Genomic DNA, 21,180 nt, shown 5'->3' on the forward strand with positions numbered 1-21,180 from the left:
ATCATATTGATGTTTGACTTTTCGTTAATAATATATTTAGCCGGGTCCTTGTCTGTTTTTATTTGATTATGATTCAAACCAATTAGCGACCTTTGTCTCAAATAATCTTAGGACAAAAATTAAACGTAAGTTATACTGAAATATTCATACCTTGAGCGTATTTTTTCTCGTAATATTGTTTGTGAAATTGATCACAGAAAGGCATTCTTATATTAGATTTATGAATAAAAATATATATATACAACTCTTTGTGGTCCATGTTCAGTGCGACAGATAAGTAAAACATCAACACACTGGTGCTTGGAGTGTGAGGAATCCATTTGTGATGACTGTTAAGAACACCATAAAGTACTCAAAGCCACACGAAGTCACTAACTCATACCCATTGACAAGTACATATCTCTTCCGTCCTTCATTACTGATATACAGCAGTCATGTGCCCATCACACAGAAAAATATCAACAATACTGTGTTGCGCATGCGTTACCTATTTGTTTCAAATGCATTAAAGAACACCAGAAATGCAACGTCATTCCCCTTGATGAAGTCACCAACAACGCAAAGACATCCGGTCACTTTCAAAATTTAGAAAGAAGACTGAAGGACTTATTACAAAACATTGATAGAATAAAGAAGGCCCGAAAGACTAATTAAGTCAGCATTGAAGAAAGGAATGATTTATATCTTGCAGAAATTCAACAAATAAGAACTCAAATAAACAAACATTTAGACAAACTTGAAAAAGAAATAATACAAGATCTTCAGAAAAAAAAAAGAATGTCAATGTAAGAAGACTATTCATACGGTTTTATTATGAGTTAAAGAAAAGGAACACTTGATAACAGAATATCAGACCAATCTCCAAAGAATCAAACAACATGCTTCCGATCTTCAAACATTTCTAGTAATGAGAGATATTGAGATAAAAGTTTTTGACAATGAACAATATTTACAATTGTTGGTTGAAACTAATCAATTCGAACCAGTCGACCTCGTTTTAAAGTAGACCCAGGGGTGCTTAGTATCTTGAACAGTTTGAAACATTTTGGATCAATTGAGATAATTACGATGTCGAGCAACATTTTTTTTAAAAGAGCCAAGGATAAACAAGCACAGCATCGAAGACCATAAATGATTTGAATCTAGTTTTACAGAAGGAAATTGTAACAGGTGGTGAGAATGTTAGAGGCTGTTGCATGTCAGTTCAGTATTTTTTTACTGACTATTACCAAAGACAGACGCTCGCTCGAAAGATGGTACTTTTAAATATGACATTATTCTTGAACCTAATAATGGATTTTGCATAGCATTTATCGACGAGAAAACTGTCGCTATCACATCTGGATGGTCTCGAGAGAAGACAGGAATTGGCATTTTTGACATTGAGATCCGAAAGAAAACTCATTTCATCAACCTTTCTGGTACAACATGGGGAATCACACATGATGGAGACTCGCTGTTTGTCTGTGTTGATGGGCTTAGTATATATAAAGTAGACATATTAAACTACCTCTCACGTGATTAGATGTAATTTAACGTGTGCGTCTTACGTATCTGTATTCGCCGACAAGATATACTACACTGACGACTATGATGAAACTGTTGTTTGTTGTGATCGTAATGGAAGACATGTTTGGACTTTTGAAGATGATCCAGTTTTAACCATTCCGAGAGGCATAACTGTAGATAATGACGGTAACGTGTTTGTCGTCGGAGAGACCTCGTCATGACGGTAACGTGTTTGTTGTCGGAGAGACCTCGTCATGACGGTAACGTGTTTGTCGTCGGAGAGACCTCGTCATGACGGTAACGTGTTTGTTGTCGGAGAGACCTCGTCATGACGGTAACGTGTTTGTTGTCGGAGAGACCTCGTCATGACGGTAACGTGTTTGTTGTCGGAGAGACCTCGTCATGACGGTAACGTGTTTGTTGTCGGAGAGACCTCGTCATGACGGTAACGTGTTTGTTGTCGGAGAGACCTCGTCATGACGGTAACGTGTTTGTTGTCGGAGAGACCTCGTCGAATGTAGTCATTATATCAAATGATGGAAAACATCATAGGGAAATTCTGACCAAAAAAGATTGTTTCTGGTCACCGACTGCTATTTTCTTTGATAAGAATAGCAGTAAACTTCTTGTTGCGAACAAAGGAGAAATGCTCTCCTTTACAATGTTATTTAAATTGATCGAAATCAAAGGACGAACATCCCAATTCACATGTTTTCCCCCGTTGAAACACGGAACATTTAAAGCACTGAAACTTCTTCTCATATATCATAAATATACCAGAAAAAATCGGAAATTCGTTGATTAAAATAGCATAGCATTTTTGCAAATATTTAAACAACGGTCAAAATCAAAATACGAAAGTCACTGGTTTCCAAATAAATTCAAATAACGTTAAATATCGATGGCTTTGCTTTAATGTTATTCTGTATTTATGCATATTATGACATTGAAGATAAATCATAATAATTGTTTACACCTCCGATATCATGAAGATCTTCTTGAATATTTTGAAATGTATACAGAAAAGACTAAAAATGCTATTCTTGTATAAGAAAACAGTTATTTCCCTATATGTGTCGATTGTTTTATAATAATCAATGCCTTACTAAGCTTTACAACTTACAACACATTTTAAATATATTTTTAATAATTTGATATATAGATATAAGAAGATGTGGTATGAGTGCCAATGAGACAACTCTCCATCCAAGTCACAATTTTTGAAAGTAAACCATTAAAGGTCAAAGTACGATCTTCAACACGGAGCCTTGGCTCACACCGAACAGCAAGCTATAAAGGGCCCCAAAAATTACTAGGGTAAAACCATTCAAACTGGAAAACCAACGGTCTAATCTATATAAAAAACGAGAAACGAGAAACACTTATGAACCACATCAACAAACGACAACTACTGAACATCAGATTCCTGACTTAGGACAGGTGCAAACAGTTGCAGCGGGTTTAAACATTTTAATGGTACCAAACCTTCACCCTTATCTGAAACATTAGTGTAACACCACAACATAGAAACACACACTATAAAATATCAATTGAAATGGCTTATCTCAATCAGAAGACAATTAACATTTATAAGATCAATAAAAATAAATTTGACTCCTTTCTTGCCGTAAAAATGAAATATACTTTTTTTCATTCTTTGTTCTGCTAAAAATCTATTGTACTTTTGCATATTCCTTGTTCCAGTAAACCTTATCTGAAAAAATAGTGTAACATCACAACATAGAAACACACACTATAAAATATCAATTGAAATGGCTTAACTAAATCAAAAGACATATAACATTTATAAGATCAATAAAAATAAATTTGACTCCTTTCTTCCGGTAAAAATAAAATATACTTTTGTTCATTCTTTGTTCAGCTAAAAATCGATTGTACTTTTGCATATTCCTTGTTCCAGTAAACCTAGATTGCACCTTTGTCCAGTTGTGTTCATGTTAAAGTAGATTGCACTCTGGTCAAGTCGTTGTTCTAGGATAAAAATAAACAATATTCGTGTTTAATGGTTCCGGTAGAATAAAAATATTTCATTAAGATTGTACTTACTCTTGCCTAGTCAATGTTCCAGGTAAACAAAGATTTAAACTATTGCCCGTCGCTCTTCTGTTAACGTAGACTGTACACTTGTCCTGTCGTTGATTCTATAAAAATAGATTATACTGCTGTCAAGCTGATGGTCTATTTAAAATATATTGACTCTTGACCAGTTGTTGTTAAAATATATTGTACTCTTACCCAGTCTTTATTCCGATGAACATAAAATGTACTCTTTTTAGTCATTGTTTCGATAAAAATAAGTTGTACTTCTGCCCAGCCGTTCCTCCTTTAAACATATATTGTACTTTTGCCCGGTATTTGTTCCGTTGAAAGTAAACTGTACCCTTGTCATGTCGCTCTGCCTCGAAAAAATGAAAATTGTTTTCCTCATGCTTCAGTCTAGTTATTTTTCCGGTAAAAAAAGGTTGCACTCTTGATCAATCGATTGTGAACCCGAAAAATTTAGTCCCTACCCCGTGTAATTAATCTCTTCTTACCATCGTAGATCAGCGGAATATAACGTCGGAATTATTCGAGTTAATCTAGTTTGGATTAAAAATAATATACTCATGTCCCGTCGTTATTACGGTAAAAACATTATGTACTCTGTCCGGTCAAACTATGGTATACTCTTGCACCGTCGTTTCTTCCAATATCTTACAGTACCTTTTTTGCTATTTTCAATCTCTAACCCCCTCATCTTCGTCGATATTTATAGAACCAAGCTGAATGTTATATTTTTGTTTTCATCCTGCAAACACATACACTATTTCGCACTTTGCGTTAATTTGAATATTTGCATTGTCGAGTGTTTTACTTTATGAGAAACCATTGTCTCACTTCTCGGAAGTCTTTAGATTAATGATCGTCCTGAATAAGTACTTTCCATTGGACGACACGCTTATCGTTCCTAAATAATGTGTTTTAGTTTGTTATAAAATCTGGATGGCTTTTTACCTAATTTTAACAATCAACAATGACAAATATAATTCTAAATTGTATTTTCTACTCATTTAAGGAAAATATATATTCGTATAGATTAAAGGTTTCAATATTTTGATAAAAGACCGCAATGAGCCAGAAAAACAATTCGCATTATATCGGATGGCTGATATAATGATACGAAATATAAAAACAGAATACCCGATAGATGTTTAATGTGCTATGTCTTTCCTTTCTTTCCTTTTGTCCTCTTCAATAAACACTTTTACGTTTGACGAAAGTCAGCTTGATAAGTTCTAACAAGTAGCGACGTCCCCTATAACTTCTCCTAATATAGGTGTCTCAACATCTTACGAACGGACGAAACTCGACGAACGTATCGTTAGGGAGCTGTAATTTTATGCAGTAAAATTTTCTACCGATATTGCAGCGTGTTTAAAGACAACAGTAAACAATTTAATATTCATTTTGCAACCTTGTAATTTATTGTTGTGGTAAAACATTAGTGTTCCAATTGGTTTTGTGTTGTTGAATGTTGCGTAACCTTACGATGAGTTTCGTTTATTTACATATCGAATATGAGTTTGATTTATCTCCCTTATCCATTTAAAAAGAACAATGCTTTTGATAATCGTTGTTAAAAAAATCTGCGCATTTGGTTTTGCATTTGATTGAGTGATTGTTGGATGTTTTATAAAACGTTCAGTGGCGAGGATTCCATGCATTTCACGACGATATTAACATTTGATAAAGGATTGAAAAGTGGTTGAGAGGACACAACCTTCATATTTAAATCTCCAACTCTGGACTTAAAGTCATATGAAACCTCAAATTAAAAAAAAAAAATGATGCATATGTTTTTTATAACTAAATGGATAGTTTTCATTATAAAACGTGTGCATATACTTTTTTCTGAAGATTTTTTTGTAAAATTGTCCACATTTAGAAGAAGTTTACTTTTTTGTCAACTGCTTGCTTCCAGGAAGCAATTCGCCGACATATTTTCCGTATGCAAGTGACCCTAGCGTGACCCTCCTCGTAAAATTCCAGTGATCGCAATACGAATGGTTCTGTCATTAAAATGAACTGTTATCTGATTGTACATGTTATACACGTGCTCAATATCCATGCTTCTTTGTTGATTGCTTACTATAAGTTGACAATCGGTAAACTACGGCTTCAAAACACGACAATTAATTAGCTGCCATTTTTTTCACGTCATAACAGATAGAGAGAAAAAAAATTGACGATTATACGATATGTTTGCGTAAATAATGATATTAAAATCGTGTACAGAAGACTAAGTTTATGATATATACATACACTGGTTCAAGAATTGGATAAACATTATTTTTCACTCGTTTCATATAACTTTAACATCTCTAGCGCTTGACTTTAGATCTACACTCTACAGCGCTAGACTTTACACCCCAGCGCGCTGGACTTTAAAAACCACAACTCTATACCTGCGTGAAACCAGCAGATCACTGTATTATAGAGATGTTTTGCGTGGATTTATAGGCCACACAGACTAATATATCAGCAGTACATATGGCCTTAGCTAGTTCTTATAGTTCAGACAAAGTAGACTAATCTTTTCCTATCCTTAATATTTGTGGACAAATGATAAAGATTGAAATTTGGTCACTTCATAAACAAATCTAAGGTGGCAAGAAAGGTCTAACACAAAAACTCGCTAACCATAACCCATTTTTAATATATTCTGATTAATGTTAATACATGTTTAAGTGTAAAACAACTTCGATAAATATATATAAATATTGAATAAAAACGCATAAAGAGATAAGATGTGGTTTAAAACAGTTTTATTTCTTCATTTATCTCCACATTTATTCGATAGTTTTCAATAATAAATATTGGGAACTACTCCTAACATCAAGAAAAGGCGGTATTTTTTATGTATCTTTGATGTATATGTCGTTAAAACCGCTATTTATTTATATGTATTTTAAAAGTTTTTTGGGGGATTCAGTTATATTGTCAGTAATAGAGTTGTGTGTATTCTAATGGAAAGTATGAGTTCTATAGCACCAACAAAACTGATTGTAATATATATATAGATATTAAAATGTACATTGAAACAATTTAAATTAAACTAATATACTAATAAGTGTACGATAATAAAAACATAGACAAAAAGGATAAGAAAGACCTTGAAAATAAAACAAAAATCAACAATACATTACAGAATGTCTTTTCAAGTGAACTTTGTTTTCTCAAATATCTTTTTCAGTATTTCCCTTTATTCATTTTCTTGCCAATTTAGGTAGAAAATAGTTCAATAATAATTATGTAAGGTGAAGAACTGACCATTTGGATTTTATAGCTTTGAAGCAACAAAGTTATCTCGGACCCAAGGATTTTTTTTTTCAAATTAAAAACCGATTTTTTCTTGAGTCGTTCACTCCTAGATTCAATTTACCTCTTTTATGCGCAGGACTTTTTACCTTTGATCTGAGCCTAGATAAATTTCAAAAATATTCATTGCCCCTACGATTTCAACAAAAAAGGACACTAAGTCGCATTCAATATAATAATATGTCCACAACTCAAAATGGTGTAAAAGTACCCTGCATGCATATCTTAATGAAAGGAAGTGCACATCCGATAGTCCAAAATCATTCAATAATTGAGTGCTCCCTCTTTTCTCGTTACGGCAAGTTACGTCAAGTTAAGGCGATTTTCGTCCTTTCGTAAGATGTTGAGATACCTCTAATAAATTGTAACGTCGTTAACAAGTCGATACATATACGTAATGAAGTCGTGACACCAAAATTAAACATCGACTGGCGCAGGGAAGCAGACTTTTAACGATGTCATCTTGTCGTTCATTCATGTCGATTGCGAATGAATCGATCAGTGACCGACAATCTAGTTCTGAGGAAATTTAAATGGGGGAAATGGATAATGATATGAAAAAGAATGATTCGATTCCTACCCCATAGTAATCTGATTGAGATTATCAACCATATTATTATTTAATGTTAATTTCTTGATAACAAATCATTTGATTCTTGATACAAAAATAATTACTGACCGAGAAAAATACTACCCTCACCACCTCCTTCAAGTTAACTAGTCGTTCCTTTAATAAACGTAAAGCTTTCGAATGTTTTTCAATTTACAATTTTGTTGTCAATTCTGATGTTGATCCTCTATTTCATTGAATGTAGTTCATAAAAAGATATGTTTTTTTTTTCGATTTTTACGGATTTTGTCGGTTATTTTTCTAAGGAAAATGAGTGAACATATGTTATTTTTGACAATTTTATTATATTCATTATTTATTCAAAACATAGCTTCTTTCACACATTAACATCTGTGTAAAAACTTTATCGTTTTGGGCAAAGCTTTTGCTCATATCTAAATATTATTGATAAGATATCAAAATGTGGCTTTCTAGCAGTTTATTCAATTTTGCACTTAATTCGATCATTGTAACATGTGTAAGGCTTGGTGCAAATATGCAAGACAAAATTGAAAAAGAAAATCCTAATATCTGAAAGACCAATTTCTTTTGAACATCTTGAGGATGTTATTTGCTAGAACTATGATGCTTTTTGATATTAGAATTATCATACTTTTACCTTTGATGCTGGTTGTTTGAAATCTCGATTTTTCCAAACATGTAAAATTGGTCAAAATTCAATATTTTGTTCAATTTACAAAACTAAAATATGTGCATAAAATATACAAGTTAATTCAAGTAAGTCAACAATTATAATAACATTTGTCATAAAATTATCTTAGTCCGTTTAAGAACAATAGCTTAGCAAATGTATGAGCTTGGATTTACAGTTTTAACATTGTTTTGCATGAAAACTTTGCCATTGGAAATTTCTAAAATTAATCATTTGTAAATGTCAATAGATAATTTTATAAAATTCAAAGTAGCACTCCCTGTCGCTTGACGACTGTATACGGACATTTATTCATAACGTGCAACGTATGTAAGTCCTTAAAAAGTTGTTACTACATACAACTGAAGAAAAACGACGCTCTATGATATACAAAAAAGTATTAATCAGGAGCCTGTTATTCAGTGGTTGTCGTTTGTTGCTGTGTTACACATTGTTTTTCGTTCTTTTTTTTTGTACATTAATAAGGCCGTTAGTTTTCTCGTTTGAATTGTTTTGAGAGAGAGAGAGAGAGAGAGAGAGAGAGAGAGAGAGAGAGAGAGACAGAGAGAGAGATTAATAAAAATATAGTGTATCTGTATTCAGAGATACATGTACTTATGGTATACTGCATTATTTTTTTATATTTAACTCCTTGATACCCCTGCCAGGTGGTAGAGTATGTAAATTCCAGACGTTTGATCAACCATTAAATGATTTTAAAAAATTGGAAAACATTTAAAGATCGATACCAATTAAAGAGTATGATGTGTTATCTTTAGATCACATATGTAGCCAATTACATCACACAGCAGGACATTGGTCATTTGAAACCAAAACTTCAGAAAAACAATTTATGTCTACTTCCACAGAAATTACATAAATTTAAGCAGTCAACTTTGTGTTATCATCTTAATCACGGTAAAAACAATCAACTATGTTATAAAAATTAACAAAAAAGTATGTCGACCCTCTATAGACAACATAAGCAAAAATGAAAGACAGGAATACCATAATACAATAAAGACCAAAACATTCTTGTACCCATTGTGTATAGCATATATGCTTGCAATGCTGTATTCGGTTTGCCAACAATATCTGTTTCTGAATATTTGTGACAGTTGCCCACATCTTATTAGATGTGTTCAATGTTTTTTTCTATTCAAATGGTAAATAGAATTAATGAAATATTCATTGAAATATTTGCAAATGCCTTCATAAAAAATAACATTTATCTTTTGATCTTTTAATCCCTTTTGGTCAAATACCTGTAACATTCCAATTCTTCTTATTGTTAATCATTCATATAAATGCACCATGACAAAAATTGCTAAACAAAGAAGTGTGTATTCTATGAATCTTCCAATAATTAGATTTTTTTCGAGTTAAGGTGGTATGAGTGTCTTTCGTCATCTTAGATTGTAAATAACAGAGAACCTAAGGTCCAGATTTTCAATCAAGTCAGCAAAATTTAATGAGGAATGCAGATAAATAATGTGAATTTTCATTTAAAAGAACAAAATTATAAGAATTTAACTTATAAATAATAATATTTTTACAAGCTTAGATTGTTTTTGCTTGATCTTTAATGTTTTTAAATGGCATTTTAAGTGTTGTTAACTCTTAAATAGTGCATTTTCTTTAGGAAACTACATGCAATTTTGCCATTTTATATTTTAGCCGGAAAAAGTACGGTGACCATATCTTTTCTTTTGATATTCTCAAAGCATTTTCTAAAAGCTATTTTTTCGTATTTCATTTTACAATTCTATCATTTAGTTTAGCTTCTAATCACATACTGATGTTTTTTCTGTATAGTCCATACGTAATGTGTCATTTTGTCACAATCTATAGCTTGAACAAATTCTCGGTGACCTATCATTTTAATTATATTTTTGAAAATATCACAATATATACTACGCCTTGGAAACAGATTCTATCATTTTTAATTTATACTCCCATACCAACGTAAGCACGCCATAGTATGATGTTTATGAAAATTATTGATTTTGTGAGAAAAACATTGAAAAAACCCTACGATCGATTAATAGATTAGTTGCTTTAAGCATGACCAATACTATTGGTTTTTCTCAAACTCCTAAATAGTTGTTTTTACTTGTTTCAGTTTTTTTGTATACAAGACTTCATAGTGATGCTGTCCTGGTTTACTTTTTTGTACTTTACAGAGTATACATGTATTTAAATTTCAATGAAAAATAATATTTGTTCAAAACTCAATTCCCCCTGTATGTACACACAACTTAGTTTTATATTGATCGTAGCTTGTCTTATCAATACATTTTTATGTATCTAGAATATTAAGGTATGAAGGTTTTTATACGAACACGCCATTTAAACGGACATGCACATTATTAACCTTACCTTAAATAATATCAGAAGATAACAGGTAAAAAGTTACATTAAAAAAAGTTACATTAATTTTTATATTCTTACATATCCTTAAAAATAGTATGAAAAACGTTTTAGTTTATAATACCATACGTTTTGCTTGCGCATGGAGAATTGTAATCTTTTACTTCAAGGATTTTGAATCTTTTTTTTGACCTACAGCGATTTACAGTTTTTTGGCGGTTCTTTTAATAATTATGTACTTAGTGTCTGCTTTTATTATTTTGCTGTCATAGGTAGCCATATTGTGTTCGTTTACAAAACAGTGTAGTGCAGATTGGCTTGTAAATAGGATTTTTTCATGGTTCTTTAGCGGTAGTATTTATTCAACAGCTCTGGTTAACCTACTTATTTAGCAAGAACCCTACAAAAGAAAGTAAATGTTTGACCCTGCTTTTGAAAACATTTGGATATTATGACCATGTGTTGCGTATTTTGATTGTATCAACGTCGGATTTTGCGGAACATTCGTCTGTAGATGGTTAATTTGATCTGTTGTATTGTCCACATTTTTTTGTGGAGAAGTTTACAGTAAGTTGTTGGTTTGGAATGTTGTACATGTAGGTGGTTGTCGTGGTCTGTTGTGTGGTCAATTAGTTTTGGCGGAAGACTCGGCTGTAGGTGTTGTCTGATGTACTGTCTAATTTTTTTGGCCAAGTAGTCGGCTCTATATGGTCGGTGTGGTCAGTTGTATTGTCCAATATTTTTGGCAGACGAGTCTGCTGTAGGTGGCTGTGTGATGTACTATCCAGTATGATTGACGGAGAATCGGCTGTAGATGGTAGATTTAGTCTATTGTACTGTCCATTTTTTTGGCGGCAAGTCGGCTTTAGGTGGTAGATATTGTCTGTCGTAATATTTTTTATACGTCGACTATAGGTGGTTGGTGCGGTCTGTTCTACTGTTCAATAGTCTTGGTAATTCCATGCATTATGAAATAATTAAATCAAACATTAAGACTTTATAACGAGGAAAACTAAACATACTCAGAAATGTAAATCGTCGTACAAATTATCTGACGTCAAATTAATAATTATTCTGATCATATTTTCTGATTCTCCTTTAAATCTTTTACCAGAATGCATTGAAATGTGGGTTCATTATCGTTCGTTGGACACCAATTTACGTGGGTTTCGTTTGTTCAACATGTTCAAACGAATTACAAATTTTTCGTAGGTTTTGTATGCAGAGATTGACAAAACCACGAAAATGAATATCCACGAAATTGCAAGTTTTCCTCAAGCCACGAAGATTGATACTCACGAAAATGAATGAATCCACAGTATCATGCATATATAATTGATATTTTCTTTTTAATCAGAGGGTTAGTTCGAACCATGATTCTTTTTTAGCACCACCAATTTACCACTAAACATCAACCCCATTTTAAAACTCAGTTCAGACCCGTCTCAATTGCCTTTAATTGATGAATTCAACAACACATCATTATCTTGATGATATTTTTCGTTAAATAATCAAGAATGTTCTAGATATAATACAAATCTACCTTAAGGAACTTACTATAAATAGATGAAATATAAACGGTAATACCTGTCTTTTCTGAGATTTCGATATTTTAGTTTAACACGGGAAATTCTACAATGAAATGCACAACAAAAGGGACGTTTTTTTCTATTGTTAATTTTAATTTTTTGGAATGTGATGGCGATATTCCTTAGGCAACATCTTACGGTGTTTACATATTACAACTTGTTCGCAATGCCCGCGTATGTACTGACGATTTGGATTTCAGTGAACGTTATCTGTGTATATATTACTGGTAAATTATTACTTCCGGGATTTCGTTATAACAAACTATTTAAAACCTTTACTGAATTCTTTTATACATGCAAAGTTTGATTTGTAAGTTTGGTTGCACCTGTAGAAAACTTATTTCAAACGAGAAAGCACATTCTTATCTTTACGGAGATTCAGATACAATCCGGGTAAACTAATCGATCTTTGAAATAAACTTTTTCTAAAAGGTTACAAATTTACAAATTCAACACTGTAATTAGATCTTTAATTATTGTTTTTTTGAATGAATATTGATTTCGTTAAAAGTTAATTAGGACCAAAGTAATATCATTGTTATATACATATACAGAAGCACATTCACGTTTGTACAATCTGTCGATACCTGTTTTTTGGCATTGTCTCTGACCGTAAATGGTGTCTTTACACTAAATCCATTGGATGTTGGATGTATTCTGATTGCTACTTTAGTCTTAGATACATGTTTTGTTATAAGTTGTTATTGGTTATCAACAACTACGAGTACTATCAGATATGTACTTAATGTCTTTGATCTGGAATGGATGTATGATTATCACGGCATGTCTGTTTTAAGTTACTTGTTTTTTTCTGATTTGTATCGATCTGAATTTTATAGTTGGTTCATATGTTGTACTGTTACACCACTGTGTCAGGTTAGGGAGAGTTTGGCGTCCGCAAACACGTTTAACCCCGCCACATTATGTGTGTCACTGTCAGGAGCCTAATATATAGTGGTTGTCGTTTGTTTCTGTATATAATTTTTTATTTCGTTACTTGTTTTTTTTGATAGATCAAGCCGATAGTTTTCTGGTTTAAATTGTTTTACATTTGTCATTTCGGGGGCTCCTATGGCTGACTTTGCGGTATGTTGAAAGCCGTACGGTATTGTATCCGTTCTATGTTTTTCTCTTTCTCTCTCTTTGTAGATAGAACAAATTACGATAACAAATAACACCAATTACCAACCAATAATCAACTAATTCCAATATAGAATGATATCAATACAAAAAAATCGTATTTCAGGTATCACTATGTCTACTAGTACAACTCCTTGTAGACCATGTTCAGTGCGACAGACAACCAAACCGGCAACACACTGGTGCTCGGATTGTGAAGAAGCCATTTGTAATGATTGCCAAGAACATCACAAAGTATTTGAAGCCACGCAAAGTCACGACTCATACCGATTTACAAATACAAATTTCTCCGTCTTTCATTACTGATATACAAAAGATTGATAGAATAAATAAAGATCGACCTGATTTTCAAAGTAGACCCAGGGGTGACTAGTGTCTTGAATAGTTTTAAAAAAATTGGATCATTTAAAATAAAAACGTAGTCGACCAACATTTGTTTTTTTGGAGCGAAAGACAAACAAGCACAGATGTAAGTAACACCAGCCAGAACAATTAACAATTGGGAGTTAATTCTACCGAAGAAAATTACCACAGATGTTGAGAATGTTACAGGTTGCTGCCTGTCAGTTAAGGGCGAACATGTATTCACTGACCATTTCTCAGGAAAAAAGCTTATTGTTATTGCGCCCGATGGTACATTCAAATATAACAAGTTGCTTGGTCCTGGTGATGGTTATGACATAACAATTATCAATGAGAAAACTGTCGCTATCACATCTGGAATTGCTAATGTACATATAGGAATTAACATTATAGACATTAAAAGCCGAAAGAAGATTAAGTTCATCAACCTTCCTTGTTGTCCATTGGGAATCACACATGATCATGATTCGCTATTTGTCTGTGTTGAAGAACGTTGTATATATTTGTATATATATAATACACACTGTGGATTATACTACCTCTCACGTGATCAGTTGTAGCTTACCTATAATGTCCTATGTGTCTGTATTCGCCGACAAGATATACTACACTGACAGATATAATCAGAGTGTAGTTTGTTGTGACCGTAATGAATCACGTGTTTGGACTTTAACTGACACGTCCGTTTTAAGAATTCCGATAGGCATCACTGTAGATACTGCTGGAAATGTGTTTGTTGTTGGACAAGGATCGTCGAATGTGGTCGTTATAGCAAACGAGGGAAAACACTACAGACAAATTCTCACCACAGATGATGGTCTCTGTCTGCCGTCTGCTATTTTCTTTGATAAAAAGACCTGGAAACTTCTTGTTGCAAACAATAGAGAAATTGCTTTTCTTTACAGTGTTACTAAAAAATGATTGTAATCAAAATGGTTAATATCAAAATTTACCTGCTTTTTTCTTTGATACACAAAAAACACTGACACTTTTTACTACAAATATCAGAAAAAAAATAGTGTTTATTATATCGGAAATTCATAGAAAAGATTTCACACCATATTTTAATATACTATAAAAGTGTATAATATGATTGATTTAAGATTAATTCAAAAAAATTGTGATACTGTTCACGTTTTGTTTATGTTCAATCGAACAAGTTTAAATAGTTTGTTGACTGATTTCTTATTACGAAAGAACAAATAGTTCTACTTTAAATTGTGCTAGAGAACTCATACTGGCAGGAAGATGTGAGCTTTTGGTCCATTATGAAGACACCGCTGTAACATTTATGAAATGTATTAACAATGAGATCAAAAGGCATAGGTTATGTTAAACGTGTAGAAATAACATTACTGTGGATTCATTATTATTCGTTGGATACCAATTTTCGTGGATTTTCGTGGGTACAGGTGAGCCACGAAATTAAATTTTCAACGAATGCCACATTTCCTATAGGCTTGTATGCAGACTTCGACAAAACCACGAAATTAAATATCCTCGAACATGTAAATTTTCCTTAATCCACGAAATTTGGTACCCACGAAAATAAATGAATCCACAGTATATTATTTGTTGTGTAAAGTCCCATATAAACGAATTTTCCCGCGTTTCGGCTACTAATAGCGGAAAAAATGTCTGTAATAACGGTTTGTAAAAAATGTATTGTCCAATCAGGATTTGGTTGTAATCAAAATTGATTACATGTAAAAGGTATACATGTAAATGTATTTCACTTTCTAGCCGTTCTTTGAAGCGTACACATCAAAAATGGACGCCGAACTTCAAAAGCAAATCCGAATTCAAGTTTCGAATATTTTGACGGTAAATCAAAATGACATGATGAATCAAATGAGGTCAATTATTTCCAGTGAAATGGGTAAGATGCATGTGCAGCAGCAACAGATTGCAGAAACACAGGTCTCGAAGATAGACGCTACCTTGACGGATGGGCCCAAATTCAAGAAACGAGGGAATGAAGAACAGTTCAAACAAAACTTGAAGGTGCTGAGCAAAATGAAAGAAGCTGACAGTCTTTTAGACGACAACAATCCTACACAAGACACCGTATGCAAAGCCAAGGAAAAGTTATCGGAAGGTATGGCTTTAATGAACTATAGGCAAAAGTTAATACGGATTGCTGATTCATCCGAGCTCGGCTGGCGAGTCGTGCATGAACACGAAACCAACCCACTTGCAGAGGATTCGGAGGATGAAAGGAAATTATACAAGGCCGAGAACAGAGCAGAAAGAAAAGCGAAGGCTGAAAAGACGAAGAAATCTAGACGAGTACACCCCTATGTACAACCAGAAAAAAATTAGCTATGGCAAGAAAACCTGGCAGATGTTTTAATTGTGGTGTGAAAGGGCACTGGAAACAGAAATGTCCTGAGCTTCAACAGCAAAGAACAAATGATAAAATAAGTAATCTTAATACTTTTAATAGTTGTAATTTAGAAGTACACGTAGATAGTTCATGTATAAAGATTAATACAATTAAATCACCAGGCAATAGTTTGAAAAAACACATAAACAAGTGGAAAATCATCCAAGCAATTGATAACATTTTAAATGTTATTGGCAAAGGTTATATGTTATCGTTAAAAACTTTACCTGAGAACGTTTTATAAGATAATAACAGATCAGCCAAAGACAACAAACCATTTGTAAAAGTTGAACCGATAAATTATTGTCTAAGGGTTGTATATCAGAAGTATTTAAAAAGCCTAAGGTTGTAAATCCATTAACGGTTGCAGGTAACAAGTCAAAACTTAGATTAGAGCTTGATTGTCGTCACTTAACCCACATTAATATCTATTTAGATATAAGTATGAAGATGCAACTGTGGCAAGAAAATTGTTTTCTAAGGGTGATTATCTGTTTTCTTTTGATTTGAAGTCAGGTTATCATCATATATTGGTACATCAGGAAGACAGAACATATTTCGGTTTTCAATGGGAGTCTAAATTTTACATATTTAATGTGTTGTGTTTCGGTTTGGCTACAGCAGGTTTTATATTTTCAAAAGTCTTAAGAGAGGTTAAAAAGTATTGGAGATCTAACAATATCAGGATCCTTATGTATCTTGACGACGGTTTAGGTGGTGCTGACAATTATGATGAATAACTACGTTAGCCATAGAATAAGGGCAGATTTAATCGATTTTGGTTTCATTATTGCAGAGGAAAAGTGTAACTGGAAGCCGGTCCAAGTGATAACTTTTTTGGGAATGGTATGGGATACTTCTGAAGGTATAATTAGAATTGACAGGTTTATAAAATGTATATCCTGCATATGTAACAGATTACCAGACAAACGTGTGATATCAGTAAAATTATTAGCTTCAGTTATTGGTCAGTTAATATCTACACAGGGTGTGTTGGGTACAACTGTAAGGTTAAGGACTCGGTATGCCTATGACTGTGTTCAGGATAGAACATCATGGGATGCACCGGTCTGGGTTACATCAGAAGCAAAGGTAGAATTAGAGTTTTGGTTATCAAATATAGAAAGGTTAAATGCAGATGGTGCATTATTTAGTCAGTTAACAAACGAAGCATGTTATGTAAACATGTTTTCGGATGCCTCAGGTGAAGGCTATGGAGGATATATAGCTAATGAGGCAGGGAAGAGCAAAACGGTAGAAATGTTTGGTGTATGGGATGCACATGAAACAAACATGAGTTCTACTTGGAGAGAACTTGAGGCTGTTCATAGGATTTTGAAAACTAATTTGCCTGCATTGAATGGGCAAAGTGTAAAAATACATACTGATAATAAAAATGTTGAAACTATTTTGAAGGTAGGTAGTAAAAAGACTCACTTGCAAGATATAAATAATACACATGCAAACACTTTAAGTAGGGTGAACGAATGCGATGACTGGGGTGTACAAACATGGTTGTTTCGTATGCTTGATAGAGAATGGGGTCCTCATACAGTAGATCGCTTTGCGTCTTCATATAACAAAAAATGTGATAACTTTAATTCCAAGTTTTGGTGTCAGGGAACAAGCGGTGTTGATGCTTTCAAACAGCATTGGGATAGAGAAAATAACTGGTTAGTCCCACCACCTTCGTTAGTTACAAAAACAGTTAAAAAGATGTTGAAAGATAAATCAGTTGGTACGCTAGTTATACCCGAATGGAAGTCGGCTCCTTATTGGCCGGTATTTTCAGAGGGTTACGGATTTAAATATTTTGTTAAAAATCATAAGATCTTTCCGGGTTCAATGATAACTCATAGAGGAAGAGGGCGAAACGGGATTTTTGGTATGATTAAACAAAATTTCAATTTCGTTGCTATGCGTGTTGAAGTTTAGGGTGTTAGATTATCATAGATTGCGTTTCTGTTTTCAAGGAATAGGTTTGAAAGAAAAAAATTAAGGAAGATGTGAAAGATGCCGTCGTAGACGAGAAATCTGAACTTTTCACGTATGCAGAACATATGTCCAGTTACATTGTGAACAGTTGAAGTGATAACACAGCAAAATCGTACTTTTATGCATTTAAACGTTGGGAAACATTCATTAAAAACCTGGTTTTCAAGCTTTACCAGCACAGCCGGTTCATATAGCTTTACACATAACTTATTTGCTTGACTCGGGTGCTACATGTAACACTATTAATTCTGCTATCTATAGTATAAAATGAGTGCATGAAATGAGTAATTTTACAGATCCAACAAAAAATTCATAAGAATTTTACAAGAATCTGCTAAGAGAGTGGCTACCGTTAAGAAGCACAAGAAGGACCCTGTTTCATTAGCTATGTTATTGCAATTGTGCAGAATGTTTTCAAATAGCCAAGATTTACTTGTGGTTTGTGATTTAGCGATGATTTTACTGTGTTTTGCTGGGTTTTTGCGTTACGATGAGATTAACTCTCTTTTGTGTAAAAATATTTAAGTTAAATCAGATTATTTGATTTTGTATATAGAGAAGAGTAAGACCGACCGGTATCGTAATGGTTATGAGGTTTTAATTTCCAAGGGGAATACCGTTGTTTGTCCAAATAAGATGTTTCTGAGATATGTAAATCTTTAAGGTGTCAATTTGGAATCAGATTTTTTCCTTTTTAGACCGATTTTCCGTTCTAAAAGTATTTGTAAACTTATATATAAAAACAAAAAGCTTAGTTATACTACTGCCAGAGAAAGCATTATTTCTAGACTGAAACTAGTTTCAAAAGACCTGAAGCTTGGATTGCATTCAATGTCAATGATATGGTATGGAAACGACACAGTCGTTGGAAAAGAGACAGTAGCAAGGATGGTTACGTTGTAGATTCAGTTGAAAAAAGGCTGCAAGTGACCAAGCATTTAGGGTTGTAAATATTTTTTGCTTTTCGTTCCGGTTACTCCTATATTTGTAAGTTTTCTAGCGTACTTGACGTGCTAGTCGGTAAAATTAATTGTGTATTTAATTTGTATATTAATTATCGTAAACGTACATGGTGAACATGTAAGAAGGGTGTAGGTCTGTCAGTCGTTAATAGAGTAAATACAAATAAGGAGATGTGGTATGATTTCCAATGATACAACTATCAACCAAAGTCCAAATGAAGTAGATGTAAGCAATTACAGGCAACTGTAGTGCCTTCAACAATGAGAATAATCTATGTAGTATAGTCGGCTTTAAAAGAACCCGCGGGACATGAGAAATAAAAAAAAAATCAATTGAGAAAAATAACTGCCTAATTTATAACAAAACAATTTACGAAAAACAAATATGACAGACATGAACCAGCGACAACCACTGAATTACAGGCTCCTTACTTGGGACAGGCACATACAGAATATGGTGGGGTTAAGTATGTTAGAAAGCGCCAATCCTCCAGTACAACATACAAACAAACAATGAAAATCAGTTGAAAATGGCTTAACTCATTAGAACGACACAAAGCAGAAAAGTGTCTAGCAAAAACACAAACTGGATGTGGCAGGATATCTTTACATCCCTAAAACACCAAATACACAAAGTACAGATCTTCGCGGTTACTAACAGCTAGTTCAAAGCCAATAGCAACTAACAAAAAAATCATGTATCTAAGACTAAAATATAGATCAGTTCACATACAACATCCAATGGATTTAGTGTAAGGACGTCGTTAACAGTCAGAGAGAAAAAAATCTTGTGATTTACCAAAAAACAGGTATCGACAGATTGTAGTACCATAAATGTGCATTTGTAAGATTGAGAATGAAAATAAGAAATGTGTCAAAGAGACAACAACCCGAACAAAGAGAAGAAAACAGTCCAAGGCCACCAATGGATCTTCAACACAACGAGAAAATCCCGCTTCAGCTGGCCCCTTGTATGGTTTTAATTTACTGATAAACAATTATATACCAATAAAAACAATATTCAAATATCTAATTACAGTGTTTAGTTTGTTTTTGATGTTAAAAAATTCTGTGTTTCCGGGGTATCTTTAATTAAAACTATCCCAAGTCAAGATATATTTTAGAATTGTACAATCCTGGTTCGGTTTTTAATTTGTATAACGTTCAATATTGTTTTAGGAAAATCAGCATATATTAATATGATTAATTTAAGTTAGCATCATACTGGTGAAAGAGATCGGTTATCAGAAATATTTATTGATACTTGTATTTACTGTTTCCTTTTTAAAATGTTGTTGTTTTTTTGTACACTTTAAATACAAGGTTTGACAAAACGTGTTTTCGTATTCCTTTAATCCCAAAACGAAAAATTTATAAAAATCATTACATTAGAAATATGACATTTAAAGGTTTGTTAGGTATTAGCTGTCCAGTTCGTATTGGACCAGATATGTTTCGTTACTAATGTTTACGTATTTCTTAGACATGTTTTGAATCGTCAATAACTGGACACGTCTTTTAAATAAGTACCATATAGTAATGGATTCCTTTTAGTAAATTATTTACACTTTGCTTCTTCTGTTTCGTTGATAGTCACTTGACTTTGATTTTTTCGACGCTTAGCGAAATTCTGGTTTATTTACGTTTAATTATGTGAAGCCAACGAAAGTATTAGAATTTTTTCGGAGTGTTGATAAATTATATTATTACGCAATTGAATACAGATAACCGTAAAATACCAAAGATTTCTTAAAAATAGTTACTTGACTTTGAATCTTTAGGCCCATTTCCGTCTTCAGACGTCTTAGTTTGTTTTTATGGTTTGGCTTTTGTGTTAATTGATTGTTCAAATTCCGCGCTAAAGGAAGAAGTTGATACATATATATGAAGAAACGTTGTAGGTTTTCGTTCAAGTAAACTTATGTCCGATTATCAAGTTTTAATATTTCGATGGATCCGCATGGGTAGCCACTGTCGATCAGCAATCTGATGAATTATTTAACACAGACATGAGTTATTTTTAAAAATTCCACATATCTGAGAAAAAAATGAAAAATGCACTTTGAATTGGAAATTGCAACCAATTCGGAAATTTCCCAAACTAAGCAAATTTTATCAAAAAGTGTCGCCTTATGTGATTATTAGTGATTAATAAAAGAAGATGCTTGGTAGACGTCAATGAGACAGTAAACAAACAACAACAAGCACATCTAGAGGCATTTGGG

Source organism: Mytilus californianus, unplaced genomic scaffold, assembly GCF_021869535.1.
Source record: "Mytilus californianus isolate M0D057914Y unplaced genomic scaffold, xbMytCali1.0.p SCAF_10, whole genome shotgun sequence".
Classification (NCBI taxonomy): domain Eukaryota; kingdom Metazoa; phylum Mollusca; class Bivalvia; order Mytilida; family Mytilidae; genus Mytilus; species Mytilus californianus.